Raw genomic sequence first — 21,998 nt, forward strand, 5'->3', positions numbered from 1 at the left:
CTGTCTTTAAACACCTTGCGCTGATGTGCTTGGTCCAAAATAAAGGCTAACCTCGATAATCAGCCTAAAGAACGCAGACTACAGCAAAACGACTGACTTTGAAAAGGGAATGAACGTCCGGAAGGAGTAGTGGAACTAGCTTGAGATGCTTCTCCGGACCCCTAACTAAAAGCCAGCGAGAACCAGCAGCGGCGTCCACTCCTGTCGAACCGGGATCCTTCCACAGCCACGCAGCTCGTGGTGTCCTAACCCTCCCGTATCTGATTTTGGACCAAGCACATCAGGGGAGAGCGCGAACGCAGTCCCCCACTACCAGAAATTATGCAGTCGAGATTCCCACATTTGGGGAATTCGCAGGGGTCAGCACAGCCGGAGTGCAATGGTCGAGCCTCGCCCTGGGTGATCCTCCTTCTTGATCAAGGTATCTCCCCTGCCAGGTAAGTATGAGTTGTACAGGCCCCTGCAAGCGGGCCGCACCCACAGCACAAATCGCGCAGCCTAGGCCACCTCCTCGCCCCGCACGCCACCGCCTCCTGCTGGGCCCACTCTTTCACACACTCACACGCCACACTAACACTCAAAAGTGTGGGCAAAACGAGAAAACGAGCGCGCCGTTTCCTACACATCTGCAGTCGCCGTTGCGCATTCGCAGCATGTCCCGGGATGCAATTCGGCCTCATTTGCATAACTCCAGACCGGCAGATCGCCACGCAAGCTCGCGACGTGCGCCTGCCACACACCGAACAAACCTTTTCAGCAATTTCCAAAAAACGGGCCTGCTCGCCTGCCCACAAGGCTCCGTCTCATACCTGCTCTCCAGAGCCTGCTGCCTTCTCTGCTTTTCTCTCGGCACCGCTGCAGTGCACACAACTCCTGCAGCGGGAGGGGGGGAGAAAGTTCCCGCGCTCCGCCGCAGGGAAGGCTCGCTCCGTGCGCACACGTCCTTTCGATGCCAGTCCAACAAGTGCTCCGCATTAGCTGCGTCGGGGCTCCGGCGTGTCGCACCTCACCTCACCTCGCACTGCCCCCTCCTTGAATGTCTGCCGCTGGGCATGCCCCGCTCTCCTCCGCCTTATCTTATCGCGTGTGAGCACCGACAATGGCCACAATGCCGGGGAATGGCACCTGTAACGTGCTGAAATAAACACGCGAAAGCCCCGAAATGTTTCCAGAGTGCTGTGCACTGGAGGTTTTTGTCTTGTGAAGACTTGCCTGGTGCTCCTCCGTGCAGATTGTTTGTCCTCCTCCAGTGCGGGACGAGCCAACACAAGGGAGCGCATTCGCCAACATCCAGGCACGCAATGCGATTTGGAAAGCAGCTCCTTTCCAAAGAGTTGCACACGAACGATCCTTCAGTCCCGCTCGGGGGGCACGGAGCCCCCGCCACACACAGCTTCAAGTAGCGAGTCAAGCACCAAGGCTTTCGCTTATGGCCACACCACCCTGAACACGCCCGATCTCGTCTGATCTTGGAAGCTAAGCAGGGTTGGGCCTGGTTAGTACTTGGATGGGAGACTGCCTGGGAATACCAGGTGCTGTAAGCTTTTGCTCTCCCGGCCAGCAGGGGTCGCCGTTGGTGCCGTAGGCTTTGGGAGGAAAACCTGCAGGATGGAAAGGTGATCTATAGCCTCATCTCTAGAGATGTTTTGTTGCTGTGGCATGTGTGTGACCCATATTAAAAAAAAAAAAACAGTCTGTTAAACGAATATCGAAGCTGCCTCTAAATCTGCAAATGAAGATGAGTCGATAAACCACTCGTTTTTCGTATAACTAGACATATATTCATTTGTTACCGATTTCATTCATTGAGCACGGATACAATAGAGGTACAGCCATTCACTGTTTGACATGTCTGCACTGGGACAGAACCGAGCAATCAGAAAACGGGTGAAACTGTCTTTAGACTCAGCATACAGTACCGAGGCCCCCCATGACCAAATAAAGGCTAACCTCGATAATCAGCCTAAAGAACGCAGACTACAGCAAAACGACTGACTTTGAAAAGGGAATGAACGTCCGGAAGGAGTAGTGGAACTAGCTTGAGATGCTTCTCCGGACCCCTAACTAAAAGCCAGCGAGAACCAGCAGCGGCGTCCACTCCTGTCGAACCGGGATCCTTCCGCAGCCACGCAGCTCGTGGTGTCCTAACGCAGTCCCCCACTACCAGAAATTATGCAGTCGAGATTCCCACATTTGGGGAATTCGCAGGGGTCAGCACAGCCGGAGTGCAATGGCCGAGCCTCGCCCTGGGTGAACTGATTTCGATTTTTCGATTTTTAAGAACTTTATTTTCTTTTCACAATAAAATACAGGACATCACAAATCAGAAAGCTTTACATTAATATACATACTTAAAACAGTATATATGATCACATCTCATTACATTTTGACACGGCAACAGTTACATAGTAACAATTTCTTTTTTTCTGGTGCAAATCACATTCTTTACTTAAACATGATAATGTTTTTCACAGTCTCTTGAGATATTGACCTATGCTCTCTATTTCCCACAGATTTTCTGCTTCCTCCCTCCCTTCTCTCCACAGATCTCTGAGGTAATAGTTCTCTCGGGTGATGAACAGGGCCAGGCTACCTGCTGCCTTGACTGGGACCTCGATGCCTTTGAACAGCCCCATGTTCCTCAGTCTCCACAGGGCGTCTTTCCCACTGTTCACCACGGCCCAGATCCTGTCAAACACGTCAGGAGGAAGTTTGACAGGAGAGATGCCGTATATGACGAAAGCAGCGGTCAGGGTAAATTGGGGCGAGAGAGCCTGCAACCAATCTTCAAACTGTGCCCAGAAGGCCTTAGCAAAAAAACAGGACCACAGGAGATGGGTCACAGTCTCCTCCTCGCCGCAGTCCACCCTAACGCAGCGAGGGCTGGGGGTGAGGCCCCTACGGTACAAGAAAGTTCGTACCGGTAAGCACTGGTGGACGACACTCCAGGCTAAATCTCTGTGAATGTTGCACAGAAACTTAGAGGATGTGTGTTTCCACACCTTCCTTGTTTGGGCTGATGTTAAAATGCCCACAGGCGTCTGCCTATTATTCTGGGGTGCAACGAAATCTTCCAGTTTTTGGACGCTGACATCTCGGAGGGGAATATGGCCAATTGGGTGAGATCTTAGAAAACTTTTAACTGTCCCATAAATTGCAGGGCATGTGTCAGAGAGTGGGACATCCAGCTTGGGTCTGACACCCCACACTCTGAACACCTCCCTACCTACCCAGAGCCTGGAAAAATAAGTCCAGGTACGCGCTGCAGGTGCTGTTGCAAAGCCTCTCAGCACAGAGGCCAGGAAAATGCACAGCAGCTTCGTAGCAATATCTGGGACAGACTTCCCCCCTGAGGGTAGCGGCCTGTACATTATTTCCCTTCTGAGTCTTTCCTGCTTCCCACCCCATAGAAATTGAAACATCAATCTCCTCAGCACCGCCGCAACACGGTGTGGGATTGGGAAGGTAGAAGCCAGAAAAATCAAGACAGGCAAGAGCTCGGCTTTGATGACCAGCAGCTTCCCTGTCATGGTGAGGTCTCGGTCCTTCCATTGCATCAGTTTTTTGTTTAAGATTGGCAATTTGTTCTGCCAATTTACTGTTCCCATCTCTTCTCCAAAATACACCCCCAGGACCTTAATTCTCTTCTCTTGCAGCCTGAGATCATGTCCTTCTTTTGGCTCCCTCCAGTTCTGATAAAAAATCTCACTCTTAGATTTGTTAATTTTTGCAGAGGAAGCCAAGTAGAACTGATCACAGCACTGCAGAGCTCTGCTAATTGAGGCATTGTCAGAGAGGAGCAGGGTGACGTCATCCATGTATAGAGATGTCTTTACCTCTCCTCCCCCACTTCCAGGCACTGGTATCCCATTAATGGCCTGATCCTGGCGCAAGGCACAGGCTAAGGGCTCCATAGCCAAAACGAATAACAAGGGGGATAATGGGCAGCCCTGCCTCACCCCTGAACAGACTTCAAAGGGGCGTGATCTATTGCCATTAACCATGACTCTGCTGTTGCTACCTGTGTACAGCAGGTTAATCCACTTTCTCATGATGGGGCCAAACTTCATGTGCTCAAGTACCGATGTTAAGTACTGCCGGTTTAGGCGGTCAAAGGCCTTTTCTAGGTCTACACCTAAAATGCACAGAGGGAGGGAGCGATCCTCTGAGTACAGACAGACATCCCTCAACAAGGCCAGGTTGTCGCTCATCAGGCGTCCTGCTATCCCACAAGTCTGTTCTTTCCCTACCAGTGAGGCCACTACATTTTGTAGGCGCAGGAAAAGGGCTTTGGACAGGATCTTAGTGTCCACGCCTAACAGGCTGAGGGGTCTCCAGTTCTTTATGTCATTCTTTGCTCCTTTCTTAAACAAGAGAGAGATAGTGCCTTCTCTTAAGGAGTCAGGCAGCAATTCTGTCTTATAGCTTTCCTCGAATAGGAGCAGTAGCGGATCCTGAAGCAGATCCCAAAAGGTGCAATAAAATTCTTTAGGGAGCCCGTCAGCACCCGGAGTTTTCCCCTGCTGTAAGCTCTCCATAGCCTGTCTCAGCTCTTCTACTGTCAAATCCCTCTCAAGTACTTCCCTATCTTCTTCACTCAAAACGTTTTCTAGCTTTGAGGTAAAAAAATGAATTTCTTCATCCTTTACCTCTGTAGAGCTGTACAGTCTTGAGTAGAAGGCCTCGGTGCAGGAGAGGATAGCACTCGGCCCTGTTCTCTCTCGTCCCTCCTCATCAACTACACTTTCCATGACAGACTTGGAGCCTACCACTTTCCTGAAAAAGAGGCGAGTACACTTCTCATTTTCTTCCAAGAACTGCACTCTGCTTCTTAACAGCACTCCTCGACTACTTTCTTCGGCTATGCTCCGGATGTCCCTTTTTAAAAGGGTGATATCCTCGAGCACATCGAAGCCACTGTGCAGCATCGTGTAGAGACGCTGCAGCTGCCTCTGTTTCCTGGCTAGCACTCCTCTCCGTCTGGCAGCAGCCTTCCTTCCCTCAGCCATGAAAAAGGCCTTAGTCCTCACCTTCACCTCCTCCCACCACTCTCCTACTGACCCGTACAGACACTGCAAGGACAACCACTGTGATAGTTTCTCCTTGTAGCGGGATACTACCCCCTCATTCTCTAGCAGCTTTGTGTTGAGTTTCCAGAGGCCTGTTCCAAAGACAGTCCCGCCCTGGAGTTCCACTCTACACCCTAAAGCCTGATGATCTGAGAAGAAGACAGGCTGAAGAGTGACCCCAACAACTTTCACTCTCTCTGAGACAAAGCAATAGTCAATTCTGGAGCTGCTATTCCTCCCTGACCATGTATATCCTGCTGTTGTGGGATATATACATCTATATGTGTCTGAGAGTTTAAAGTCTTGAACTAAGTTTTGCAGGGCCAGTGAGCTGGAATCCAATTTTATCGGAGAGCTAGACTGCCTGTCTGTGTGCTCTAAGATACAATTAAAATCCCCTCCCACTATCACGTCTGTGCTACATAACAATAGGGGAGAGAGTGCCTTGAGTAGCTCCACCCTTCCTCCCACGTCAGTAGGACAATACACATTGATTAGCCGCAGGTTAACGGTCCCCCATTCCACATCCACACACAGCAACCTGCCATCTATGACCCTCTGAATACTTTTCAATTTGAAAGCCCATCCTTTGAAAAGAATGGCCACGCCAGAGGCTCTGTTGTTATTGTCCCCTGACCAAACAGAAGGCCCTTTATCCCACCTATCTTCAAAGCTTTTATACCTCTCTTGATATGCTAAAGCACACTCCTGCAACATCAACACATCTCCCTCTCTCTGCTGGAGGTAATCAAAGACAGACTGGCATTTAACTCTGTCATTGATACCTCTGGTGTTAAGAGAAATTATGTTTAGAGCCATATTACATAAGAAAGTGGAACCAGTCTTTACAAAACACATTTCTCTTCTGTCTCACCTGTTACCTTCTTCTTTTTCTTTTTCTTCTTACCAATTTCCTGCCAGCCATCCTCTGAATGAGCCTTCATCAGGGTGGCAGCAGTAAAAGCATTCACGGAGTCCATTTCAAGGAAGGGGGTAGAGGGAGGGGTGGAGGGGTTCTAGCTGTCCCCATCGCCATGCTCTCCTTCCTCCTCGCTCGGGGAGAAAACAGAGTCATTTTTCCTTTTCCTCAAGTCCAGCTCCTGGGAGCACTGAGGGGAAAGGGGTGCAGCCGATGCACCAGTCTCCTCTTCCCCCTCACCCACCAGCTGCTGCAGATCCTCCGTGATGGACTGGATGGAGGAGAGGAGGGCATCTGTAGCACTTGCAGAGTCTAAGAAAAGCAGCTCCGCTGAATCCTGGGTATCGTCGCTGGACCCGCTCCACCGGGGGGCCCCACACTGGCCCTCGTTCTGAGGAGCAGGAGTGGGGGAGGGGTCCTCGCTGTTCTCTGGGGTTTTCAAACCCTCGTGCTTGTCTGGTGCAGTCTGCGGTTGTGGGAGCGTAGTGGATTTCTCTTCCACCGGCCCCGGAGCCACAGCAGGACTGATCCTGGCTGGAGGCTAAGACTCTTTGTCCAACAAGGGTTCTTTGTTTGACTTGTTGTTTGCTTTGGCTTTTCGGGCCGGTTTGGCTGAAACAAGCACTGCCTCATCCTTTCTCATTTTGAGTTTATTGGCGTAGGCGTGAGGGCAGTTCTTAAAAATGTGTCCTTCCGAGCCACATAAATTGCACTTTGGCAGCATTGAACAGTCAGAGGCTAAATGTCCCTGTTTGCCACAGGTCTTGCAGCATTTCACAGTGCAGGACGATGCCAGGTGTCCCACAGCACCACAGCGCCGACACACCTTTGGTTGTCCCACATAAAAAACATAGCCATTGCAGGCGCCCAGCCGGATTGTAGAGGGCAGGTGCCTTAAGCCTCCATTTACATTGTCCGGTAGCAAGCGACCCTCGAATTTCCTTGCTCCTGTTTTTATACCGTCAACATCTCTAACCTCAGTTCTATGGTGGACGGTGCAGTACTGCTTAAGCCAGGTGTGAATGTCCTCCGTCTTTGCCATTTCCGAGAACATAACAACATGCACCGTTTTCCTCTCTCTCTGTGTCAGAGGCTGCAAGTTGATCTTCTCAAGAGCAGGAACTTTCCCTCTTTTTGCCTCAAACACATCCACACATTGTTCAAACAGAGAATAGGTAGCAAAAACACCCTCAAATGCTTTCTGACCTGGGAGAGCGAAGATGAAATCCAAGTGCCGAGGTTCAAAGCCAAGTTCCTTCTGTAACACTTTTCTGCTGAACTGCATACGATCCATGAAGAGGTCATCCAAAAGCTCAAAACTTACAGCATTCTTGCGGGATCCAAAGGTTGCCATCTCAAACTGCAAAACAAACACTGCTTCCACAAAACAAGAAAACAATCCAACTACTCCAGGCTGATCAAGGTATCTCCCCTGCCAGGTAAGCTGAGAGCCGCAGGCGATGAGCCCGGAGCCGAATGGGCCCCACTGGCTCGTTTGTAAGGCCAGGTGCATTGCCAACCACGACTGGCAGGGCAGAGGACTTGAGGGCGGCCTGGGCTCCTGCAGCTGTCCAGCCACGCACTCTGGTTTCTCTTCATGTCGTACAAATCTTTTGTCTTTTACTAAAGATTTCCATGGAGAGGAGCATGAATGAGTTCCATACAATTTTTGTGCTTCCCTGCCTTCGGGTGGGGCGCAGCTGGGCTGGTCAAAGAGAGAAAACAAAACCGCTCACAATCGCTCTTATTACGGCGACTGTGGCCGTCTGCTCTGCGAGTCCTCGGTCTCCGCCTGTCTGATTGGCGCTCTTTTCTTTGGGGGGCGGGAAGTGTCCGGCCGCAAATATGAAGCGTTACAGCAACGACATGCCATCAGACGATTGATAACGATTTCCATAGGATCCCTGCGGTTGCCTGGCAACCGTCAGCTTTGCGCAGTGGCAGTATCGTAGCCTGTGAGGTTTAGCCGAGGCGCGATTATTGCTAGTTGAAAACTTTTCCCAATCCCCCGCTTCCGCCGGTTTGCAATACAATCGGCGAAAGCAATTTTTGACAGTCTCGTCAGAGACTGAGCAAGGTGTTTAAAGACAGATTTGGTCATGGTGACATCATGGTAGAAAGAAACGAGCTTGTTACGTCTCAACAGAAACGCTCTTTAGCTCTTTCAGCGTTATGCAGAGAACAGCGTCTGTCGAGATCACTTTTGAGTCAGCGCGAAACGCCGTGTGCTGTCAGTTTGATTTCATATTGCTCGTAGCGGCGCCCGGCTTTTGTCTGTCAAACGTTAGGTTGCGCTTCTTCATGCTGCATCGTCGGCATGAGTGGAGCTTTTTAAACGTCTGTACTTACTGCGCCCCATAAGAAATTGTTTGTCCCCGTTCAAAAGAGATTGTGCGATGTCCTGCAGCGTTCGCAAAGCAAACCTTTGACAGTTTGAAAAGAGGAATTTATTCTGCTTCCTGTGCGTGCAGTAGTTACAAAGTTGAACGTATTTACACGATCTGCTGCAGTTTTCAGTGGGCGGGCTTTGTCAGATGGCTTGGAAAAACGCACTGTGTTTCGGCTCGGGAAACATCATGAGCAGTGTCCTGCATGTTTTCTGTGTATAGCTGTCTTTTAACGCATACAGAATTCATTCGAAATCATTGTAAGATTCTCCCTCAGTTCCGTTGTGCAGTGCTTTACCTCTTTCAAAAGGCTTCACTTTCCTAGTCACATTCCAAGGCTCATCGAACCCGGGCTGTTTCCTCCAGCGGTATAGTATTGCAGTGAGACAGCACGATGCCTGCAAGACTATGTCACGCTAAACGCCACAGATTGTGTTTGTCCGTTCGTGTCAGTCGTCCCGCAGCCACGGGAAGTGGGACACAAACATGCTGCAATGCTTTCAGGACGTTAGGATTTGTTTGTGCAACATCCGAGAAGAGTACTTGTGGCTTGAATGTGAACTGTACGTGCCCGCCCCCTTTCCTCTGTAGTGCATGAGTTCCACCCGGCGTGCCCTTCGTCATTGTTCTGTCATCTTGTATTTAAAGGGTTGTATTTCTGCTGCTGAAAATAAGCAACGGTTTTCTCACAACGCCCTTTGTTCCCGACGGAGCCCTTGTCTGTCATGAAATTCTTTAAAACCTCAAGCTAGAAGAAGAAGACGACAAATATGAAGCGTTACAGCAACGACATGCCATGAGTCGATTGATAACGATTTCCATAGGATCCCCGCGGTTGCCTGGCAACCGTCAGCTTTGCGCATTGGCAGTATCGTAGCCTGTGAGGTTTAGCCGAGGCGCGAGTATTTCTAGTTGAAAACTTTTCCCAATACCCCGCTTCCGCCGGTTTGCAATACAATCGGCGAAAGCAATTTTTGACAGTCTCGTCAGAGCGTGACATAGTCTTGCAGGCATCGTGCTGTCTAACTGCAATACTATACCGCTGGAGGAAACAGCCCGGGTTCAATGAGCCTTAGAATGTGACTAGGAAAGTGAAGCCTTTTGAAAGAGGTAATGTCGACGCTTTTTTAACAGAGCACCAAAAAAGCATCTTTTTTGAAGGCCCGGGCACTGAGCATTGTTGGTTCAGTGGTAGAATCCTCGCTTCCCACACGGGAGGCTCTGGTTCGATTCCCAGCCAAAGCAGTGGCTTTTGCAGCGAGCGGCTCCATCACTTGCATCCCCTTGCAACTCGCAACTGAAAACCCACTGAAGCAAAGCAGGTGTTAGCCAGGTCAGTACCCGGATGAGGGTGAGCTACAGGGAAAAACAAAGTTTCCAGCTGGAAGCGGTGTTAATGGTGCCGGTGGGGGGGCGCTCACCCTGAGGTCTGTGCGGGTCCCAATTCCCCAGCATAGTGACGGAGACGCTGTGTTGTAAAAGGGCGCTGTCTCTTGGGTGAGATGTAAAACCGAGGTCACAGCGCTCTGTGGTCATTAAAAATGACCACAAAAACCTTTGATGGTAATTGATGGTCTTCAATAATGCTTCTCCTTTAGGTACATTTTAAATCAGCTGAAAAATGCTGTGAAATGGGGGGTCACTTCACGCCAGTGTAGGATTTGGGTTACAAGAACCATGAAACTGCACGAGAAAGCCCGTACACTGAATTACACGGCTTTCTATTCAAAGGAGGGCAAAAGAAATTCCCTGAGTTCGATTTTTTGCAGCACAGAGAGGATTGCTGTCATGAGGCTGGTTAGCCAACTGGTTAGCTCAGTTGGTTAGAGCGTGGTGCTAATAATGCCAAGGTCGTGGGTTCAATCCCCGTATGGGCCAGGTCCTTTTCTCCTCTCTTACAAAAGCTGTTAGGTTCCTTTCCGTGGTGAGATGGGTTGTCATGCAACGCTGCCACATAGTGCCGACAGACAATTAAATGACAAAAATGAAGAGAGTTAAAGCAGCTGGAAAGGTTTTCTTACAACTTTTGAGCTGACACAGTTTTGGAAAATGTTTTCTTCACGCTGCACTGTACCACATAGGCAGCCAAGAGTCTCCAAAACAAAACAGAATTGACAGTCATATAATGTCCATTAACCCCGGTATTAAACACAGCATCATGTCTGCCATCATAAGAATATGAGTCCAATATTTTAGAATATAGTCAGAATGTCTTCTAACCTTACCTGTGGTGTCTTTAATCCCTATTGCTCAATGCATGGTGTACGTACTGCATACATGTGTCTTGAGAATGAGGAATGGGCCCCTGAGACATTTACCTGTTTCACAAATGATCGTATTTTACTAGAGATTCTGTTTGGGATTCAGATGTGCATTCGGACAGCAATTCCTTTCAAGAAATGATACGTTCTGGATGAGGTCAAAGTTGCTGGAACACTGTATTTAGGATGTGTTTGCAGTGATTGTGTCTCCTGCTTCAACGCAGTGATATATAGATGTGCTCCTGTAATTTATTGGTACATGCCCAGGGCAGTAAGTAGTCTGAGGATTTATTTCCAGACGGCATAGAGCAGTGAAGCAGTGAAGTAGTGCAACACACTGGATCATTATATTATTAGAATCTATTCTACTTAAATTATTACATTATACACAACTTGAGTATTCATTTCGATTTCAAAGAAAAAAAAAACATTACCTTCCAAAGCATCATAAAATTGTCCCTTCCTCCAGACTCTACTTCTCTCTTGTAGTAGTACAGCAGACCTTTCCAGGTGAGCAGATCACAGAGTCCGAAATGAGCTTCCTCCATCAAGCAAAGTACCTGAACATGACTCTGTCATCATAAAAGCGCCCCTGTAATAAAGAAATTAAACCCGAAATCAAGAGGGCAGTTGCCTACTGAAGTTCAAGAAGTCATCAATTTTAACCTAGCAACACATTAAAGGCTGCATCTATACAAGTACGATTCTAGAAATGCTCACCAGATTACGTTTTAAGAAAGAACTGCGCCTCAGGTTCCGCCGAGGTCTTAACTCGGATGGCAGGATTCAGAGTCTGGAGTGTGGAATGATGGCGCACGGAGGATCCACATACTGTGGATCCCTCAGTGATCTTCTGCGTGTTCAAACCGCCAGCGTGTGACTCCCCTGTCCCCCTGACCTCATTGCTCTGCTCTCGCCTCTGTGCAGCTGAGCCCGACTCATGGTAAAGTGGAAAAAAATATGCCCTCAATGTGAGATTTACTCTGGAGTGAGGATAGTTGTTACCTTCTTATCGTTGAAACGGATGTATGTGATGTGGCGACTAGGTTCTTCTCCGTTAGCAGGCTTAAGGTTAAAGAAAAAAACATTGCTGACTCTTTTTTTTTTTGCCAGCCGCGAGCACTGATTAGCGATGTTTGTATTTCATGTTTTGCAAGTTGCATCCATTTTAAGAAAAACAAGTCGTTTAAGACAGGAAATGAATACTTGCATTTAATTAAGTCTAGACGTATGCGGTTGTCCATAATGACCAGTTCTGTTCGAGAACACAGAACAAAAAAAGGCACCGCTGGGATTCGGACCCAGGATTTCCTGTTTACTAGACAGGAGCTTTAACCAACTAAGCCACGGCGCCCCAGGAGCGCTGTCCTTTTGCAGCCACTTGGACACACCACTCAGACACATCTGCATTCGGTGTGTGCTCCGCCTGCTTGCTGAGCAAGTTGCCACCTTTACATACAATAGCAACATCGACACCAAGAGAAAGGATGACAAATGGCTTTTATCTGGAACTTTTCATGTCCAAGGAGCTCAATGTGCTTTCTGTGTACAACAGGGCCACTGAACTCCACACTGGCCATTGAACCACAGCAGTGGCTTGCTGGCTTGACATCTCCCAAGGAAAATGTTGAAATCGCATGTGGAACAGGAAAATGACCCTCGATTACGTGGGAAAAAAAGAAAAAGATCATCTGGAGCGCGCCAACCCATGTCCGGACAGCCCAGTTTCATTGACGAGGTGGCCGAGTGGTTAAGGCGATGGACTGCTAATCCATTGTGCTCTGCACGCATGGGTTCAAATCCCATCCTCGTCGTGCTCCATGTCTGACACTTGTGCCCGTTCGGCGTTGGCCCTCCTGTCGTTTGCTCCGGTTCTAGAGCCGTACATTTTCTAGCGGTGGCTGAACATGGTATAGTAGGCTAACGTCGGTATCGAGCAGTAACAGTAACGGTATTTACATGCCGCTGCTGCCAAGTAGCTCTGGTTTGAGACCGCATTTTCACTCACTTGCAATGCAAACAGAGAAAGCGATTTTTGACAGTCTCTCGAGAGACTGCGCTAGGTGTTTAGGGATAGACTTTGTCAGGTCCCCCTGGGATGGTGGCCTCTCAAATAGTTTGTGATTCCTCTAGAAGTTTATACAGTAGAAGCCTGCTTCGTGGCTTAAATCCAAGCTAAGGAAACGAGTTAGAGGTCTGATGCAGAACTGCGAATTCAATGAAGGGGAACACTACAGTACATTGCACTGTATGTCTGAGGAAAGCTGCCCCCTTCAGTCCCTTGTTGACCGAACAGAGGACTGTAAAGGATACCGCCAAGAAACTTAAGGATGGTGGTTGGAATCCAGCTCCAAAGAAGCCCCTTTGGGTGTTATGTCATCAAAAAGTAAGAAGAGTGAATCTCCCTTTGATCAAAAGCGCAACAGAGCTGTTTTCTGTGGAGCAGGTTTCAGACCCGTAGACCTGTTTTATTTGTAGGGCAGGGCGCATTCCCAAACGCGAATCTCCTGTTTTAGAAATGCTTTGGGCGGCGTGAAGTGAAAATAAGAAGTGGGCTCCAGATGCACATGGAAGCAATCAAGTGTTTCATCCGAGCTGTTTCAAAGACTGCCCAAGAGCTTTCCTTTCACAGAGGCGCAACGATTAATGATGGGGGTGCACCCTTCAATGCGCCTTACGACTCTAGGGAGTGATTGAGACGATTTGTAGCGTGTGCTCATTTCTCTCTATTCCCCGTGTTGCAGTGGTAGGATTACGTAAATTACTGCTTCGACACGTAACGGCATTATAATCAAGTGCAGGAGCTGAGCCACGTCGCCCCAGGAGTGTTGTCCTTTTGCAGCCACTTGGACACACCTTTAGAAAAACATTTTGTTAACAGGCATTCTGCCTCAGCCTAAACACCTATAGCTTGCAAAGCGCATGCTATTAGACAGGCACCTCTGCAAGACCTTAAGAGTCTCTTAAACTAGTGATAGTAAGGTGTTCCCAATGGGCGATGTTCAGCTTTCAAATCATCTCTCCGTGGAAGCGCCGAGATGCAGCTGTTTAAGGCTTAGAAGCAGCTGACTGTTTCACTACCTAGCTGATTACTGTCAGTCAGGGAGCTCAGAGGTGAAAAGCCTGTCTGAGAGACAATTCGCCGTCGATCAGTTCAATATGTTCCGTACCAGCTCGGCGCACCCGAGATCATCTTGGTAGCCGTGTAGCTCAGATGAGTGAGAGCGTGTGTGTGTACCACCGTGACTGGCCCTTCTCAGGTCACAGTAAACCTTCTGCTCAAAAAACGTGAGGTAAAACCTCACTCTGCACAGTAAAACCTCAAAAAAAGTGAGGTTTTATTTAATCTCTGACCAAGGGAAACGTTTCATTTTTTCAAAGAAATGTTTGTTAAAAAATGAAGTCATAGTTCTATGGGATTCAATCATAGACCGTGTGACGTGGAAGTCAGGAACCTAACCCACAGCGCCACCAGCACAGTCACATGCTGAGTGCTGAAAAAGCACTACAGAAACATTATTGACAGACAATGTACAGCGTGTACTATTCTTGTGTTGCGGTACATGAATATAATTATATCGTTATTAATTTCTAATTTATAACTTTATTAACTTTATAAATTAACTTTATAAATTTATTAACGTTATTAATTAATTTCACGACGCACAGACAGGGCACGGGGAGCCGCCGCCTGCAAACACAGCTCCAGGCAGGACTCCACTCCGCAGGAGCCGCAGAGCAGAGGAGATGGGCAGAGACCTGAGCTGCTGTTGCTGCAGACGCTGTCTTTTCTGCACTCGGGGTAGGAGGGAATGTTGAGTTGCCCTTAGAAATGAAGCAGAGCACTTCAACGGCACGGGTGTGTGTGTGTGCGCCCTGGTGATTCTGGGAGACAGATTGAACCTGGGCTTAAAGAGAGGGGGCTTAGCCCTCTTCCATTTGCTAGTTCAAAGTTGTACAACCCATTTGTATCTGCTAGGCGGCGCAGTCGTCGTGCACAAAGAACGCTTTGAAAAGCGTCAAAGGCAAGTCATTCCGAGTTGGTCGTTTGTGTTCAGACGTTCAGACGCGAAATGCTGAAATGATCTCTCGGCTCCTCGGTTGTCATTTCTGCTCCGTAAAGGAATCACAGCACGCATCGGCTTCCAGCACGGTGGGTCGGGACACGATGCCGGGGGTCGGAGAGAGCGATGTCTTCCTCGTTAGTATAGGACCTGTCCCCACCTGTCACGCGGGAGACCGGGGTACATCAGGACGCGCATTGAAGTGAAAGCAGGATGCGCTGCGACATGCACTGTGCAGATCCCGCCACACTAAGAGGTGAGTGGGTCTGTTCGATCACAGCGCTAGGCGAATCCCCAATCCCCTTTTGTGCGTGGCGACAAAAGAAGTCTGAAGTCTGTTTCCACCCGGGGACCTTTCGCGTGTGAGGCGAACGTGATAACCACTACACTACGGAAACGGTGGTAAGATGTGCCCAGCGGCCCAGCGCTGAGCTTCGCCAATGCGATTCAGCTGCTTCCAGTGCCTTTATTGGAGTGCGCTGATGGACCGTGCTCTCTCTCCAGAGTCCAGCACGCCTGTCATGGACGGAGCAGGAAAGTCGGCGCCACATTCTACAGCCCTCTCTACGCAATCGACGAAATCGGGCTACTGAAGTGCAGAAAATCGCCTCTCCAGAAAGTGCAAATATCATCTTGGAGAGTATAAATACTATTGCCGAAGGTCAGCCCTGTCTACCAGAGTAACCCTCCCACCTCCTGCAGCGATGGTCAGCTCGTCTCACACACGAGAAGTTTCGGCTGGAAACAAGCGCCCCCTCTTCTCGCACGTTTTGCACGTTCGAGTAGTTTTAATGTGGCTCCTTCGTACACGGTGCTGATCTTTTGGAAAGCAGGAAAGCAAGGTGGTCATTAAAATTTTGTACCACGACAAGGGTGATTGGAAATATTTTACAACGGGGCCCACACCACCTAATTCTAAAATACTTTTTGTTCTACTGCATGAAGAGCATTTTTATGGGGTTTTAAATATTAAAGCTTTTGTGGGGGCGGCATATTTTTGCACTAACTACCATTCGGTGTATAGCCACAAGAACGCACACGCCTGTGTTAAAGCTGGTAAAACCTGTTTAGATCCCCAGTGTTGCGAAATTGATGCAGAAATTCAGAATTGCCCGGCCTGTACTAGGCTGGGAAAACGATTTTTAAATTAAAAAAAAAATAAATAATGAGATATAATGATGTGTTCCTGCTTAACTTAGACATTGCACGACTTTAAAACATATAAAAACAGGTTTCGAGAGTTAAAAACCACTTTTTATGCGTGAAAAATGGGTGATTTTTCTTCCTCGTGATCAGCTCAGAATCTTTGTGTACGCTGTAAGGTTTTTACTTCTTAATTAAACGTTTAAAATACACGAATTTCATAAAGACAACACACGTTTCGAAGAGAAAAAATCCCATTCTTTTCTCTTCCTGGTGTGTGAAACTGATCAGCAGGTCTTTTTTTCCCAATCAGAGGCTCTGAAAATAGCGTTGCGCCCACAGCGCTCTGTCAGAGAGGGGCGCGGCACCGAGAGAGGGAGGAGCTGCGGAGCGCAGCAGTACAGAACGAACGTTCTACTGCCTGGAGTGCTTATGGCAGCGATCGCGTCTGCATTTATAACTTAGTTTTTAAAATTAATCAAGCAATATGAACTATCTCTTTTTACTTTTAAGTCACTTAATTATCATTAAGCACAGCTTTCTCACCACTTAGACTACTTTTTGATACCATCCTTAGACAAAGCAGAAACTTCTTGTTCTGTCTAATGACATTACAAGTGGAAAGATTACAGATTTTAATCGTCTTTAATTTTGTTACGTTATACATTTTAGAAACGTTTCATCCATACAAACACCACAAAACTATTCTCGATTGTATTTCTGAATGGTATGTTACACTTAGTTCACTGTTTTAAATACATCTAATTAAGAAAGTTAGGTGTTAGCATAAACTATTTGCAATTAATATTAAATTTAGCACTGTAATAATTTGTTGCACTTTCCTCCGCATCTTGTAAAAATATATTTTCATTGTTCAAATATACATTAAATCTGACTATCATATAATAAGTTAAATACAAAACTAAAGAAAAAATAGGGTTAAATATAATTCAAAATATTTTGCTAACAATGTTAACTGTTTATAAATAATAAATTGTATTAACTAAAGAGTAGGATGGCACAGTTGTTAGTATGCTTTTTGTTTTGTTTCTTTTTCATAAATACAACAGTAGTACCTGATGTCTCAGTGGCTTTCAAAATTAAATTTTGCATGCAAACCTGTGAACTAGAAAGATAACTAAGATATCCATTCATTTATAATGGTGGCAAAGTGGTTAGCATTGCTATCTTGGAGCACTGGGGTCCCAGGTCCCATCCTGTGTGTGTGGGGTTTGCATGTTCTCTCTGGGTTACATGGTTTTTCTCCATATGTGTGATATGACTCCCTCTCGCACTCCAAAACATACTGGTAAGTTAATTGGTTTATGGGAAAACTGGCCCTGGTGTGTGTGTGTTTGTGTCTGTCTGTCCTGTGATAGACTGGCGCTATGTCCAGGGTGTATTCTGCCTTGTGTCAGTTGCTTACTGGGATAGGCTCCAAATCCTCTGTACTGGATAAAGAGATTAGAAATGGATGGAAGTTAAGGTGTGGATTGAACTATACAAAGTGTTAGAAACCCACTATGAAATGGCAGCATCTCACTGAGAATAAAATATTTTATAGTGCTGGCTTTACAGCCTTTCCACCTCTCTTGCACATCAGTATCCATACCTAGTTATTTAAACAAATTGCCTCTAATTATAAACATCTTAATATGCTGGCTCTGTGGATCCGCATCAGCGATGTTTGCCCATTCCTTCAATTCATGTGCATCCAACACACAGTTCAATGCTAGCAACTACACAAAATCTAAAATACAATCCTCATTTCAGTATCTATGTAAACATACAGTCTGTTAACTTCATCATCTTCATCAAAAGTATGCCTAACCCCATTAGGAAGTGTTCTTGTTATCAGTGTATTCCTCAGCTATCCCAAAATTATCTTCTTACCAACATCTCTAGTTTTTTATCCTGCAATAACTCAGCCAACACTTAAATCTCGAAAAGCTGCTTGTGTTCATTTCTTTAAATCACAAATATCATGTGTAAATACTGTCCATGTAATACTCTGCATTGTGGAATAATAGTTTATTTTAAAGGGAACAAGAGAAACTAAGAACTAGAGAAATCAAGAAAGGCTTTTTTTTCTAGAATTAATAAATCCACATCCTGTTCACTGGGGAAATTAAATCCACACTGAGCAATCTTCAATATGTTCAGAATATGACAGCTAGAATCCTATCAGGGATGCATTACACCTGTTTTCAAGTCCTTGCATTGGTTACCTATCAGGTTTCGAGTCAACTTCAAAATCCTCATCCTCATTCAGTACCTACAGTATATGGCTTATTATCTGTCTACTCCCCACCTTTGTCCGTCTGACTCTGGTCTTCTAGCTGTCCTCAAGAACATCTACATTCTGTGGGTGACAGGGTCTTCTCTAGCTGCACCCCAGAGCTCTCAATTTGTGTTCCCAGTGATATCAGTCACGTACCCTGAGTGCATTTAAATCTAACCTCAGAACCTTTCTTTTCAGAAGACTTAGTGTCTGTATCTGCTTCATTTTCTAATTTTGGTAGCACCTCTAACTGCTTGTCTTTCTTATATGTATTTACTTTGTAATCTGTGGTCCTTTTATCTGTTTTTATATCTACTGTATTGCTTTGAGATGCCACTTTTAAAGGTGATATATAAAATAAAGTTTTTTATTATTGTTATAGAGAAACATGATCAGTTTTCCCTGCTCCAGATAAAAAGATCTAAAGCATACTAGTTTGTCACCCTTCTCATTCCCTTTGCTAAATAACTTTTCATACTAATCTGATCAATCTAACTGCCTGTTTTCTGTGCTTTCTCTATCCTGCTAGATTTGCAATTATTCTGAACATTTTCTTCTTGAAATAACTCATTTCTAAATACCTTTTTTCACTTTTAACATCTTGCAGCAACGCTGCGACAAAATATACACTTAGCACAGTTCATCCTGCTACCAACATTGAATAACAAAATCTTAAGATTTCTATATTTATGTCTTTATTTAGTGGTTTCATTAGTGACAAAGGCTAAACTTTCTTGGAAAAATGTCTTTTATGTGTTGCAGAAAAAACTGACTTGCTTTAACAAAGTATGTTTACAAATCCTTTCACCTGGCAATCTACCTGAATCTACCTGAATGCCCAACTATCTGAGAAGCCCTCCATGAAACCATGGTTGCTATTAATTCATTTAGGGCTTATTGACAGAATTGCTGTTTTTATGCATGCTAATTTTCTGATTCCTCACTCTGTTTCATGTTTATAGAAAAGACTTTATTGATCGTGAAGGGAAATTGATGTACATGATGAACATGTTTGCATGTTCTTTTGTAACATACACCTTTTTGTGATTTTTGTTGTATATCTAAGCAAGTGTTCCTGCATCCCTCTTCTGCACTTTAGTCATGGCTTTTTTTCTGTTTGCTTATTTCAAAGCAACACCTGCTCCATTTCTAAAACTTTTTACTCATGTGCATTTTTGTATTTTTTACACCTCTAGCACTTTAACATCCTGAATTTTCATTTGCCTTAATTTGTAGAATGAACTTGAGTTTTAGCCTAAAGAAGTTTTCATTATCTTTTGTTTCTTGTGCTACAACTGTTATTATTGATCACCGAATTATTGTTCTTGACATGACTTCATTCAGCCTTTCCTGAACGTCTATGACAGGCAGAGAGAGTGCTGTTTCTGGTGCGATCTTGTGCAGCTGACATTTCACTGTTTTAAACGAACAAGAAATTAGATTGCTCATAGATCACTTATCCTATATAAACACAGCGTAATTGCCCTCCGAAAATCCTCTTTTTCTTGTTCGTTTTAGAGACCTTGATCGAAACTGATTTTAGATGTCAGAAAGGATTTCTTTTCTCTGTGTTTCCTACATTGCTTTGTCGAGATTTTAACTTTATATCTAACTTTATATCTAGGGTCAGATTTCAACTATAAATCGTACAGTAATTAATAGCAGTAAATACTGATGTTTTGCGCCCTCTTACCACAAAAATATATCTGTTTTGTAGTTGGGATGAACTTTATTTCGTACGCGTAGCTACTGCCATTCGGACACGGACGGTTAAACATGGCGGCAAATCAGACACCCAGAGACGGGGGGGGGGGCGTCTTCTCGCCTCCATAACTAAAATGCCAAATAGGAGTGGCTTAAGCGACATACACAGTCATGTAACTGACAGTTTGAGGTAGCCTATCGTGTAAATTTCGCTTTGTTGCTGATAGGTTAAGCTTTCGAAACTCTGCCCCAAAGTCATGTGACTGATTTTTCGCCCTGTTTCGTTGGTTAAACGCAATGATCACAAGCACCACCATGGTAACTGGGATGTGTAGTTTTTAGTTTTGTTTGAATTATAACTGTACGTACTGTCTTCGTATTTGGCAAGGGCTTTAAAGAGAGGGCGCGCCAAAAATTTTCGGTGCCGTCGTCTCCGCTTTAAAGGTACCCCTGTCGCGGAAGAATTTGATCTCGGGACGTTTGCCCAGCGTACTGTAAGGTCTTTTGTCGTAGCTCTCAGTGTTATCCTTTGCAGCCTAAGCATGCTGACGCAGCTACCTTTCTCTTAACGCGCCTCAATCATTATTCACCAAAACGATCAGCAGAATAAGTCGCCTTTGTGGTGATGTCACTCCTCTGCTTCACAAATGTCCTTAGTGACGGGCCATTTCTTTCTGCCATTTTTCCGGAGCGGTTATTGATTGCTCCATCATTTCCCTCTTACTTTCCATCACTTACTTCATCACTTCATCACTTCCATCACTTACTTTCCATCACTAGATTGAAAAAAAAAACAGAAACAGGCTGACAGGACGACAATCAAATTGCAAAAACTCATCAAAGCACTCGATAGAGTATTTGAATCCACAAGTCGCTACGAGCAACTTTGTCCTGGCTTGCATGAAAGTCGGAAAATGTCAAAAAGAAAAAGATGGTGGCTTTTTCATATTCGTTCTTTTATTTTTAGTTCGTTGCTTCTTCTGTCCATTGTCCTCCTGCCTGGCTCTTGACCTGTTTGAACGCACACAGTAGACTTTCATGCAGGGGATTTGTCCTGAGCCTCTGTGAAAGACCCACCCACCCCCATAAATAACTGCTCTAGAAACACATGAATGCAAAACTAAACCACAGCTTAAAGAGGAGCTTGTCATGACCGCCAGGCAGTTAAGACCAACTCTTAAGCGATCTAATCAGCACCAGCAGTGGGTGATTATTAACAAACGCCGCTGCACGAGTTAACCCACCTGCACACACTCCACCGTGCGGTACGCAGTGCTATTTTTACCATCTTTACCTGCTTCCCGCTGGTATTGAGTCTACTCCTTGAGAGCTCTACCTGGCGTTTTTTCCATTACCTCGTTTATTCTGGATATTGGACTCCCCTTCTGCCTTTTCGACTTTGGACCTCGCCTCTCACCTCGGACTGTTTGCCACCAGTGTTCTCCCTGGATTACGACTTACCTTACGCCTCTTGACCACGAAACAAAGCAAAGCAGAGCAAAACAAAACGAACAAACGAGGAAGCAGAATAAATTCCTCTTTTCAAACTGTCAAAGGTTTGCTTTGCGAACACTGCAGGACATCGCACAATCTCTTTTGAACGGGGACAAACGATTTCTTATGGGGCACAGTAAGTACAGACGTTTAAAAAGCTCCACTCATGCCGACGATGCAGCATGAAGAAGCGCAACCTAACGTTTGCATTCCTAGCAAATTCCTTTTATTTTTGGATAAATAAAGACAGTCTTGTTTAACAAACAACACACACAACATTTTACATTGTCAATTCAATTCAAATCAATGTATTTCTATATAGCGCCTTTCACAACAAGGTTGTCCCAAGGCACTTAACAATGCAAGTTGTTAAGAGCCTTGTGTCTAATATACCGCCTAGGTAACGTGCTGTCTCTTTGAGGCAAATGTTTAAATCCTCTGAGTTAAGTGCTGAAGTTATAGTAGTCCTATCAGTATTGTTGCCTCCGATCAACAGATCCTCATTTTTCTCAGAGTTGAGTAACAAAAAGTTTTCACACATCCAAGTATTTCCTTCCTTAATGCATTTAACTAAACTGATAATAGAAGAGTTGTCGTTTGGTGTAAACAAAATGTTTATTTGAGTGTCATCAGCATATGAATGAAAGTTCATATTATTTTTTCATATTATCCTACC

General features: G+C 45.8%; 7 non-coding genes across 7 annotated transcripts; 5 read left to right on the top strand and 2 right to left on the bottom strand.

The window, feature by feature from the left end:
• Positions 1-281: 281 nt before the first annotated feature.
• Positions 282-445, bottom strand: LOC138225172 (U1 spliceosomal RNA). Its single transcript, XR_011183757.1, has one exon. It is a non-coding gene; the product is annotated as a U1 spliceosomal RNA (small nuclear RNA).
• Positions 446-1,425: 980 nt separating this feature from the next.
• On the top strand, positions 1,426-1,544 carry LOC138225190 (5S ribosomal RNA). The gene has a single exon (XR_011183774.1). It is a non-coding gene; the product is annotated as a 5S ribosomal RNA (ribosomal RNA).
• A 6,023-nt stretch (positions 1,545-7,567) lies between these two features.
• LOC138225183 (U5 spliceosomal RNA) lies at positions 7,568-7,684 on the top strand. The gene has a single exon (XR_011183767.1). It is a non-coding gene; the product is annotated as a U5 spliceosomal RNA (small nuclear RNA).
• Positions 7,685-7,914: 230 nt separating this feature from the next.
• On the top strand, positions 7,915-8,056 carry LOC138225174 (U4 spliceosomal RNA). The gene has a single exon (XR_011183759.1). It is a non-coding gene; the product is annotated as a U4 spliceosomal RNA (small nuclear RNA).
• A 1,170-nt stretch (positions 8,057-9,226) lies between these two features.
• On the top strand, positions 9,227-9,368 carry LOC138225179 (U4 spliceosomal RNA). Its single transcript, XR_011183764.1, has one exon. It is a non-coding gene; the product is annotated as a U4 spliceosomal RNA (small nuclear RNA).
• A 2,548-nt stretch (positions 9,369-11,916) lies between these two features.
• On the bottom strand, positions 11,917-11,990 carry trnat-agu (transfer RNA threonine (anticodon AGU)). Its single transcript has one exon. It is a non-coding gene; the product is annotated as a tRNA-Thr (tRNA).
• Positions 11,991-12,368: 378 nt separating this feature from the next.
• On the top strand, positions 12,369-12,450 carry trnas-gcu (transfer RNA serine (anticodon GCU)). Its single transcript has one exon. It is a non-coding gene; the product is annotated as a tRNA-Ser (tRNA).
• Positions 12,451-21,998: the final 9,548 nt, after the last annotated feature.

The sequence above is a fragment of the Lepisosteus oculatus genome, chromosome 26 (genome assembly GCF_040954835.1).
Source record: "Lepisosteus oculatus isolate fLepOcu1 chromosome 26, fLepOcu1.hap2, whole genome shotgun sequence".
In the NCBI taxonomy this organism is placed as follows: domain Eukaryota; kingdom Metazoa; phylum Chordata; class Actinopteri; order Semionotiformes; family Lepisosteidae; genus Lepisosteus; species Lepisosteus oculatus.